Source organism: Equus asinus, chromosome 3 (genome assembly GCF_041296235.1).
Source record: "Equus asinus isolate D_3611 breed Donkey chromosome 3, EquAss-T2T_v2, whole genome shotgun sequence".
Lineage (NCBI taxonomy): Eukaryota > Metazoa > Chordata > Mammalia > Perissodactyla > Equidae > Equus > Equus asinus.
In genome coordinates this window covers 141,570,047-141,581,619 of record NC_091792.1, presented here as the reverse complement: position 1 = coordinate 141,581,619, position 11,573 = coordinate 141,570,047, and positions in this window count along the sequence as shown.

The window sequence follows — 11,573 nt, the reverse complement described above, 5'->3', positions numbered from 1 at the left end:
CTTTGTGTCCAAATGGTTTGAGATGGAAAAGTGATCTTGGTTGGAAAAGCCTCTAATCACATTCTATAGAAAAATTTTTTAAAAATTTATGTAACATTAATCTTCAAATTATTGGCAGTTTTTGTTTTTATTTCATCAAACTCTGCACACCAGGTTTATTAGTTATGCATCCTCTATTAGAACAGTTCAAAAGTGGAGGGGTGGATTTTGCCCCCCCAGGGGACATTTGGTAATGTCTGGAGACGTTTTGGGTTGTCACAAATGGGAGTGGGGGTGGTGTGCTATCGGCATCCACTGGGCAGAGGCCAGGGACGCTGTGAAACATCATACAATGTGCAGGACAGCCTGCCAAACAAAGAATGATCTGGCCCAAAATGTCAGTAGTGCTGAGAAACCCCGCACTGTGACAATCACAGTCGACACTCAGGAAACTGTTCCTTTTCCCCTTCCTTCCTCCCCGCCCAGAATTCTGCCCCACCAAGATTTATTGCTGTCTTGGTATGTTATGCATTACAATAGCTTGACCCAAAAATATTTTTTCAGATCTTTTGACTCTCCAAATGTTGAATACCTGCAGTTTGAAAATGCTATTACGATGTGTTTTATTATTAGCATTATAAATCGAATCAAGAACATTTATATTTTGAATTTGTCTATATTTAATCTCGGTTGTAAACTGAAGCCCCAGCACACAAAGGCCACACGTTACCTTTCAGGGGAGAGATTATGCCAGTTGGGTGGGTGCCTTGGGTTCTATTAAAGTTGCAACCAGTCTTCCCTGTCAGACCGTTACAGCTAAACACATTCAGATCTGCAAGCAGCAAGCGTGGCTTCCTGCCCAAATGGCTCATTGTGCACAGAGGAGAGAGCAGATCCGGACCACTGGAGCATGTCCCTCTGCCACCCCTGAGCATCCTCTCTATTATCCACTCAGACCTGGGAAACCAGCCTGCCCGACAGCTAACAGCTGTTGGGGGATACCTGTAATTGAGTCAAGCTGCTGACTAGGGACTGTGTAAAGGCAAGTTCTAAAACCTTCTTCCTGGTGTGCCTCTGAGTCCCACAACCCACACCGTGACATTGGATCCCTTCCTGTCCACCTGTTCTTCCCCATGTGTCAATTTTGCTCTTAAGATAAGGACAAAGCTCCTTTAGGGTGAAGAAGGTCCTGCGCACACCCTTTGCTCTCTCCACTCCTCCTGCACTGACCTTCATGCTCATCCACATGTAAGTCATACTCTCTCCTACCACAGGCCCTTTGCACAAGCCTCTCATTTCCTCCCCTCCCCCCATTTCACCTAGTTGATTCACCTGCTCATTTAACAGATATCAGCCCAGTCATGACTTCCTCAAGGACATATCCCAGACCTCCCTGATCTTCTAATACACATTTTCATCGTACCACTTTCTTCCTTTAGAGCACTCACACAGATGCAATTTTACTATTATTTGTGTGATTATTTGAAAAATGTCTTAGTAGGACACGTCATTGTACTCTGAGCACCAAACACAACACTTGCAATGTGGTAGGTGCTGGGTAGGTATTTGTTGCCTGAGCACTTAACTAAACAAATGAATAAAAGGACAAATGAATGAATGAATGAATGAATGAAACTATCCTAAAACCTAAACTCAGGAGCAAAGCCATGGCTGTGAAACCACGTGTGCGCTTAGGTCCAGGTCACCATCTGGATTGTCAGTATTTGGCATTTAAATTATTGAAAGAAGCAGAAGAGAAACCTTGCCTACAAAACATGCAACTGAGAAAAAATTGTCTACCTCACTCAGAGCATCATTAAGTTAGAGAAGAACTCCCACGCTCTCCTCTAAGATGAAGCCCACATCCAGATTCTCATTGCGAGCTTGGCTCCCCTAGAATTCTCTGTTCTTCTTTTGCCTGATCCCACTGCTTCCTAAACATGAAATATCCACAGCTGCACCATTTCTTTATACTTTTTTTGGCGAGGTTAACCTTCCTTCTTTGGTTGTATGTTGTGTAATACCCAAGAGGCCAACACTACTGTTTGAGATATTTAAATACGACTTTGAGAAATGAGTCTGACTTAGATATAAAAGCCTACAGTCACCACGATGAACATGACTGCAATGTTTAAAATCCCTAAATAAAGAGATGCAGCACTTTCTGCATATTCATTGCTGAAATGAACATTATATATGAGTCCTGATTTCGTAAGCATTCAAATAAGGCAGCAGAAGGAAATGTGGATTTACTTATTTCTGTCAATAAAACAACGGCACTTGACCAAAGGAAGAATTGTTTCCTCTAGGAGAAAGAGTAATGTGTACACGGAAGGCAGTTCTGTGTATTAGTCTCTGAGCAAAGCTTTATTTTTATATTATTGTGTCATTTTATGCACAGTCCCCAAGTGCCTTGTCAGTGACAGCCACTCATTAAATCACTTAAACTATCATATAAAAATAAAGATGGATTTTAGGCTACACTGAGCAGTCAGTCGGTTAGCAAATACTGATTGCTCCCCATGGGGTCCCAAGACTTCTTGCAGGTGATGGAGGTGTATATTAAAGAAGTACATGGTCTGTTTCCTCGAAATGACACAGAGGTTGATCTAAGCAACAAATAGATGAACGCGTAGTCAAAATAAGATTATTCAGATAAATACTGTCTTGGCAAAACGGATCGAAGGTCAGTGGTGGATCTCTTCATATTCAGTCAATATAATGCAGGTTCTATGCCAGACAAAGGAGAGAAGCTGTTCCCTGAATATGAAACTGTTTGGTAAAAGGCCAAAAGGTCATGACGGAGCAAAGAACCTTCTAGAGGTCAGCTTGGTTAATATACAGCTGAGCTCCTCCAACATGGGACAAGTGAAGCCTCACGATAAACTTTGTAGGCCTTTCAGAAGCATCATTTCCCCTTTTTGGAAAAAAATGTGTAACATTTTTCAACATGGAAACAAACATGGATATATCATGGAGAAGAATAAAAGAAAAACCCTATGAAAATGTGGAGCCACAAGAAACCACAGACACTGAAGGTGGGAGTACAGATTGGTTCAACCACTCTGGAAAACTCTTTGGAGGTATCGACTAAGTTGAAATATGCAAAACCCACGATGCAGCAACACACTTTGAGATAGATACAGTCCCAAATTCGTGCTCAGGTACACCAATAGATATTTACAAGAATATTTAGTATTAGACATAATAATCAACAACTGGAGACAGCCTAAGTGCCCATCGACTATGAAATGTATAAATAAATTGTGGTGTACTCATATGATGGACACACAGCAATGAAAACGAGTGGACTAGAACTACACAAAACGTCATAGATAAATCTCACAGATATGTTGAGTGAAAGAAGCTGGATGCAAAGGAATTAGCAGTGTTTGATTCCATTTACAAAAACTCCAAAACCAGGCAAAACTGAACAATAGCATCAGCAGTCAGAATAGTGGTTGGTTTCCCTTGGGGAGAAGACAGTGAGGCACAGAGGGTGGGGGGCTTCTGGGCATTTGTTTACCTGGTGGTCATATGCCTTGTGATAATTCGTTAAGCTGTATATTTATGTTTTGTGTACTTTTTTGAATGTATGTTATACATAAATCATATCTCAGTGATTAAAACTTTTCTTAAAGCATGTGACCCTTTGAAGATAAAAACACTAGCATTCAAAGAAATATATTGCTTCTGGGTGGGACTACCTACCACCCCTGGCTGCCCCAAATTTGCTGAAGTATGTGTTCATTCTTTGTAATTAAGGTCAGGAGACATTGGCACCGGTGGGAATTGGGGAGAGGGAACAGGAGCTGGAAGGTGGGTGAGAGTTGGCCAGGTTCTGTTTCCTAGCCATGGGGAGAATCCATCAGGGACACGATTGCCTGGGGATATACCAAATGTAAGCACTAAACCGGGGGTTACCTGAAGAGACTGGAAACCAATGAATCAGTGGTGGAAGTAGGAATTGGGTTTAAGCATAGAAGCCAGAGGGCAGAACCGGATGAATGGCACCAAATGATAGCTCTCACTGGTGAAGCAGCAAAGAGAAAGCAACTGGAGAGAAGTCACTGAGGAGCCCAAGAGCAGATCAGAAAGTAAAAAGGTGGGTCAAGAGCTGGGAGCGCCAGGCGAGGACTGGCTCTCTCCAAGCCGCCATGTTCCAGCTTTAAGATTCCGAGTAGTCAGAGAATTCTGAATTTGAATCTGGGCTTCTAGGTGGTGAAGAAGGTATATTTGTCAAGGTAGGAGGAGAGAATACGTCTTGTCTAGCAGTTTGTTAGCTTGATTTATAACTTCTAAGTATTTGGACATATGGTGTGCTGGCCTCCGTTTATACTCTTGCCCCAGGGCCCATGAATGTTAGGGGTGGACCTTCTAAGACTCACATTCCTCACTTAGGAGAAACTGTCCCTCTGGAAGAGAGCAGAGTTTGGACACTGCTCTACCTCATCAAGAATTTTTTGAAACACTGATGCTGACAAAGCAATGCCAGTTATTAGCTGTCCCACTTCCCCCAGATATGGGGAAACTCCACATTGATAACACGGCTTCTGATTTATGTGTTCCAATAGAAATGCTGAAGAGGACAGGAGTAAGTCCGGAATCTTGCAGGAACATGTTAAAGATCTCCCTAAGATTGATGTCAGCCCATTAATCTGTACATTTTGGAGGCCAGTGTTGGTCTATTACCAGAACCACCTAATCAGTTCCGCCCTGCCCAAGAGGACCTGGTGAGGGGTTTCCGAACTCTGCTGCCCTCAATATGCTTGGTGTCGGTGGCAGGCTGTTGATCTCATATGCAGGGACTCCAGTAGAGAAGAAATGAAGTGGTTTGACCAGACTTGCCTGGCTCCTTGTGCTCGCTGTCTTATGGCCTCTGTCGTACGTGGTTCTCCCCTGTGTTTCTCACTACTGGCTTGAAGAGAGCAACTGAACTGGGCCACTTGATAAAGGCGGAAGCAAGCAGTACAAAAGGTAATGAGGCTAAACTTCAAGGTTGTCTCTGAAGTTTCCCATCTGATGAGAAAGATGGCAAAGACTTCAAAGAACCAAAGGGCAAGGGTCAGCAAACTTTTTCTGTAAAGGACCAAATCGTAAATATTTCAGGCCTTGTAGTCATACAGTCTTTGTTGCAACTACTCAACTCAGCTTCGAAATCAGCCAGAATGCGAAAGCAGCCACAGACGATACTGGATGGAATGATGTGGCTATGTGCCAATAAAACCTTATTTACAAAAACAGCTGGTGGGCCAGATATGGCCCATGAGCCATAGTTTGCAGACCTCTGTTCTAGGGTATAAACACTTCCTGAGTCTAAGCCAAGAACTCTAGGAAATGGATTAATTTTCTGAATCAGTGAGAAAAACACCACCACACCATGGATCACACTTAAGGTGGATCTCATTGAGAGGTCTATTCTGCAAATCAGAGGCCATCAGATGAAGCCATCTAAAACACCAATCTGCTCATGCCTTTCTCAGCCTGAAAACCTTCGGGGCTCACCTTCACACTGAGTCTGGCCTGCTTTTTTTCCCCAGTTTCATCCTTTGTCAGTTTCACATACACCTTACTGTCTAGAGATTGAGAGCTCTTTGCTGTTCCTTTATTAGCTGTGCAAAGTCATAGCTCCATACCTTTGCGTGTGCTGCTCTTCTGCTGAAAAGACTCCCCTTGCCACTTTCAAACTCTTATGTATCCTTCAAGACACTGTTCAAATGTCTCTGTCTTGACAATCCCCCAGCACCCCCAGGTTGGGTCAGTTTCCCCTCTTCTCTGTTCCTAACGCACTCTACACAGACCTGTACTCCATAAATACGACTTCAGAGCAATCCCTTCTAACTGATCTCAAATGGTTTAACCTTATCTTGTATAGTATTTTGCTCCCTCCCTGCTGGGTTGTGAACTCCTTTCAGATCAGGCTATGTCTTATGAATCTTCCTTCACTCTGAGGTCAGCACTGAATCTGCCATGGAAAGGATGCTGGCACACGTTTGCACAACTAAGTCGGTGCAGAAGCCAGTCGTGCTGGGGCCACTGGGATTTCGTGGAATGAGTCACAGTTTAGATGTCTGCTATTTTTATAAGATACTTTCAGTGGCTTAATAAGCGACTCTTCCTGACAAGGCGCTTGGGAACTGTTCACAAATGACAGAATGATATTAAAATCAAATCAGGTTCAGAGGTAAACATACAAATCTCTCCTCCACCTACATTATATGCTTCCTTCAAATCAGGAAAGATAATTGTTTTAGTTTATACAGATGTTGTGTATTTATGCACATGCATTTTTCTCTTTCAAAGACATCTCATGAAAATCTCATTCTTATATTAGATAAGGGACCATGTTGCATTTTTTTTAATGGATTTCCTAGATCTTATTGATTTCATCTCCAGTTCCATTTAGAACATCGAAGTAATCATTTTTTCAGTGGAAGCCTAGCAGCTCAAAGCGTGGCTGCAGTTTTTCAAAGTGCCTCCTAGAGGATCCCTTATAGAATTAAATCCAAGGGAGAGGAGAGTTCATGAAATGACAGACGTCCCCAGGCCTACTGAGACAGTGTTTGTCCAAGGAAAAGGACAAATCGGTGTGTGAGATGGACACGCATTAAGTTTAGGTGAACCCTGACACATCATCGGGTTTTCTACGGCACCCGCTTTCCAGATGCTGCTCTTCTATAAATTAATGAGTAGGACACACAGGACCTGGGGGGGCCAGATGTGCAGCTGTGCTCTGCCCTTGGCTCACCCAAGAGGGCCAGTGGGGGCCTACTCTCCCTCACCCCGCCAACAGTCCCAGCCTCAGGCTTGCCCAGCATCAGGGGCCAGGGGTAGTGGGGTCACCTGTTATAAGTTGCACACAGACACCTTATAGGCCAGGAGCGGGCCCAAGGAAAACCAAGGCAAAAATTCCAAAGACTGGGCATGCCCCTAACCTTGATTACCCCTCACTTCCTCTAAAACTTCAGACAGCCTCATCTTTTTCTCCTTATTTGCCCCAAGAACTCTTGGGAAAACATTAGGTCTGTAAGAATCCCCTCGGCTGGCAAGGTTGACTCAGTCCTGTTCCCTTTAGGTGATGGCTTCACCACCTCTTTGCCTTTACCTCCGTCTCTCCCTGGCCAGCAGGGCCTGCTCCTCAGCAGATCTGTGGAAGTGGACCTCATGCCATGCAGAAGCACACACAGGCCAGCTCCTCAAGGTTATGAGGCCACAAACCAAGAGAGAGGAAAAGGAGAAGTGGTGGAAATTAGTTTCTTTCAGGCTTGTCTGATTTCCTCTGGGCCCTGAGTATGGCAGGCCATAAATAGATAATCAAAGATTTTTACTTTCCCAGGTAGGAATTATGTAATCAGAGGCTCCTTCTTCCTTTGTCTTTTTGAAACTTCACTGGAAGGAAATTCTCCTTGCGTTCTCAATTACACTGAGCATTTTCTTTCTGCTTTTACTTGGAAATCTTCATGCTCAAGTCAACAGCCTTCGAAGTTAATCAGATAATTCTGTGTAAATTAATACACACACCGGAGTTTTAAAAATACATCCTCTATGATCCTTTGGAGTGAGTGTGTGTGACAAGAGACATCATATAATGACATGGGCACTCATTTAAAAAATAGCCCTGTTTCCTTGTTCTCCTAGGTCCACTGAACCCAGGAGCATGGCTCCCACTCCCCTCCACCTAGAGTTTCGAAGATGAAAAGTGCTCTGTCCACAGCCCCGTTCTGAGAAGAGGAACTCTTCAACTGCTGTTGACAGAGGGAATAATCTCCTGCCTTAGTGTATGAATCCTGATTCTCCGAGCCTTCAGCCTCCATGGCTAATGACTCCCAACTCTGCTCTTAGCTCCTGAGCCCAGACTCTGTTATCCACCCTCCTCCTAGACATCTGCACACGTTTATCCCCCAGGCATTTCCAGCTCCACATGTCCAAGTTGAACGTCCCACCCTCAGCTCGCCAGCCCTGCTCTTCCTCTGGCATTTCCTGCAGCACTGCGAATAGGCCCAGTCATCCAAGCGAGAAATCCAATGCTCCTGGTCAGGGGTCCTTTCCTGGGAAACAAGGCTGGCTCCCATTGTGCCCACGGCCCCCAACGCAGTTCCGCTCACATCAGGGAAGCCTGACTCAGCTGGGATGCCTCCTTCTTCTTGCTTGTCTCCACATCCGGGCAGTTTTGTTCCCCCATTCGCTCTGCCCTGCTCTAGTTCAGGCCTGAGCTTCTTCCCCAGGCCTCTACAAACACTGGTGGAAGTGCAGTTCAGAGCTTGGGCCCCTAGGACAAGACTGCCTGGGTTCAAATCTTACTTCCATCCCGGCTTGCTCTGCAATTAATCCTTCTGTGCATCAGTTCCCTTATCCTTAAATAAGAACGATGCCTCCTGGGCGTTTGGAAGGAACAGTCTTTGGCAGGCTTTTCCTATAAAGGGCCAGGTTGTAAATATTTCAAGTTTTGTAGGTCAAGATACAAAATTAAGACTATTATGTAGGTACTTACATAACTAGAGAGAGAATTAATTTCCACAACATATTTTATTGACAAATTTCAAAATATAATAATAATCGAGGACAATTTTTTTTGTAACACGGGTCTGCTAGTAACAATGGAGTGCTCTTTTCGGGGGAAGGATAACATTTTGCTTAATTAGGGTTCAAAATCATCATCAAAATCAATTACAAATGTTCATCTGTAGAAATCATTCTTGGCTTGTGGGCCATACAAAAACAGGTGGTGGCCTGGAATTGGCCCACAGGCCATAGTTTGCCCACTCCAGGGAGAGAATAAAAGAGAGAGTGCAGAGGACATCATGTGCATTCAAAGGGTGTCAGTTAGTATAATTATTTCTTCCCATCCTACCCACTATCACGCGTGGCTTCAACTATGTAAATACTGAGGGTTTCATTGAGCTGTTTCATCCCTCTGAGCCTTTGCTCATGCTGTGCCATAGCCTTCACCTCCTTAGGGATGCTCCCCTGCCCTGCTCCCTTCGTCCATATCTTCCCATCCCTGAAAGATTCGCCCACTCCCGCCTCCAGGCCCTACTCAGCATGACCCGCTCCCTGCTGCTGCAGCCTTCGATCGTTTATGTCTTCCCTTTTAAACTGAGTAGAAACCGTGCATCACTCACGAGGTCTCCAGCTCTGTGCCTGATCATATTACATGCTCAATAAATATGGCTGAATATATAAATGATCCTCCTACATCAAAAAGGAAGACTCAGCAGAAACCTACCATGATCGCCCCAGTTCCCAGAGAGCTCTCAGTTCTCTGAGAACCTAAAGCATTTGGCCCTCATTGATTTTCTTATAGGAGACACATTCTAGAATCATGGCTAAGTGCCTTAGCTCTGGGTACAAATCCCACCTCTACCACTTCCTAACTTTGTGGTTTTATACAAGTTACTTACTTAACTTCTCTGAGCCTCCATTTCCTTGTCGGTAAAATGGGGATAATGGCGGTCCCCACCTCACATGTCATTTGTGGATCAGATGAGATGAAGCATGTACAGCACTCAGCTGTGAATACTTTATAAATGTTTGCTGCTTTGCTCTCATTTATAAGAGTAATGACCAAGTTTTAAGCTCTTTCATTAATATGTTTATTCCTCACAACGACCGAATGAGGTACATACTATTGTTAGCCCCAGATGAGAAAACTGAGGCACAGAGAGGTTGCATAACTTGCATAAGGTCCAAGAGTCAGTGTGGCAGAGCCAAGATTCAAACCCAGGCCATCTGGCTCCAAAGCTGTGCTGCTAACCCTGGGCAGAGATGGGCCTCTTCTGCAAGATTTTAGACTCTGAGGGTCAGGAAAGCGTTCCAGAATTCTTTGTACCTTTCCCAGCTGTGGCACAGCACCTTGCACATGGTGAAGGTCAATACACACCTGCTCATTCATTTATCCATCCTTCCTCCACCATGATCCAGAGGGATCTAAAGAGCGTTCTAGAGACATTTCCTCCTGTCCAGGCCTGATCATCAGTGAGCACCTTTGTGCCTTAGAGGAGGGGACAGGAAGGCAAGCAGAAAAGAAGAGTAAGGTAAGAAAGGAGTGCAGGTGGGGTGTCTGGGGAGAATTTCCTCTGCTCAGAAAGCGACAGTAGAATTTGACTCCATGTTGGAGAACTCCTACTGCCTGTGGTCCCATGGGGTACCAACCCCATCATCAGTGACTGGCTTTGAGGACACCAGCCAACGTAGGCTGACTCTACTGTCTGTAACGTGACTGTCCCTCTTAATCAAAGTGATGTCATCCTCTGATTTCAGAAAGTGAGGGATGGCAAAATTAATGACGGCTCGAGCCGGCTTCTAACGGCCGACGGCTGCCGAGGGGCTGTGGGCTGCTGAGCCGGCTGCATGTCAATGGTGCGCGCAGGGATTTCTTCGCTAACAAGAGTGCCATAAGTCTTAATTACCCAGAACCAAGGCCTCACCTTGCTGCGTGTCCCCTGGGAGCTCCCTGTGAAGTCAGTGGGAGCTTTGCCTGCAGTTCAGCCCGGAAAAAACTTGCCTGCAAATGTTTGCAAATTACCTTGAGCACCTCGGATGGAAACAGGAGAGAATCATTTATTTTTAGAATGTTGGCATAGCCCCTTCTCTGCCTTGCTTGACACATACCTCAATGTTACCCAAATCCCACTCCCTTTACCTCTGGGTAATTCTGAACTGTGGGCGTCTTTCCTTCGTGGTTGATGGATACAGCTCTTAGATTTTGCCCTCAGCCGAACCGCAGGTAATGTCGTGTTGTTCTCACCCCTTACTTAGCGGCTCTCTCTAGAAAGCCTAATGCTTCTTCCATTACAAGAACTGCTTTGCCCTTTCCTTTATGGCCACGGCATGCCGCAGTCTCCCACCTCTCGGAGGATGCTGAGAGCCCACTCCACTGCTCTTGCTTCCCTCTGGAAGTAGATGTGCTTGGTGCCTCACCCACATCCCCTTGACTGGGGGCTGCTAACAGCTCACAGCTGCTCCCTTCTCCTGAGACTTGCCCTGGGAGAAAAACACTAAGCTTTTTCACCAGGAGAAAATGCCTTCCCTCTGGGGACAGCCCACAGCCACGGCTGCCTGATAATGAGGCACAAGGCTGGCCCTCACGCTCCAGAGCTCCCCATGGGATCAGGCTGAGGCTAGACCACATCTTAGCCTGTCACGTTCAAGTCTCCCTCAAACCCTTCCATGTTTCACCTGAGGGTGCTCCCTCAAGAAACTGCTTGCCCAAGAAGCCTGTCTCAGGCTCAGCTTCTCTGCAACCCAACCTAAAATGCCTAAGTTACCCTTCCCACTGCAACCTACCTGACCCTGTCTCTGCCTTTCTTAATGCCTTCTGTGCCCTCCGTTGGCCAAACTACATAACATGGGGCTGAATCCCACAGACCTGGGGCTACCTCCCCTCCTGCCTCACCTCCCATCAGGCCTACCGCCTCACCCAGCCCTCACTTCCTCCAGAGAGGCCCACCCAGACCCAACCCTCATTCCAACCCTAAGGGAATAAATCAACATTTGCCTACTTGTGGTTTACCCAAAGTTTTCCTAAATAGAAAATTCACTAGAAATGTATTAAAAGAATTAACTGGGTTTTTTTTTTAAAGATTGGCACCTGA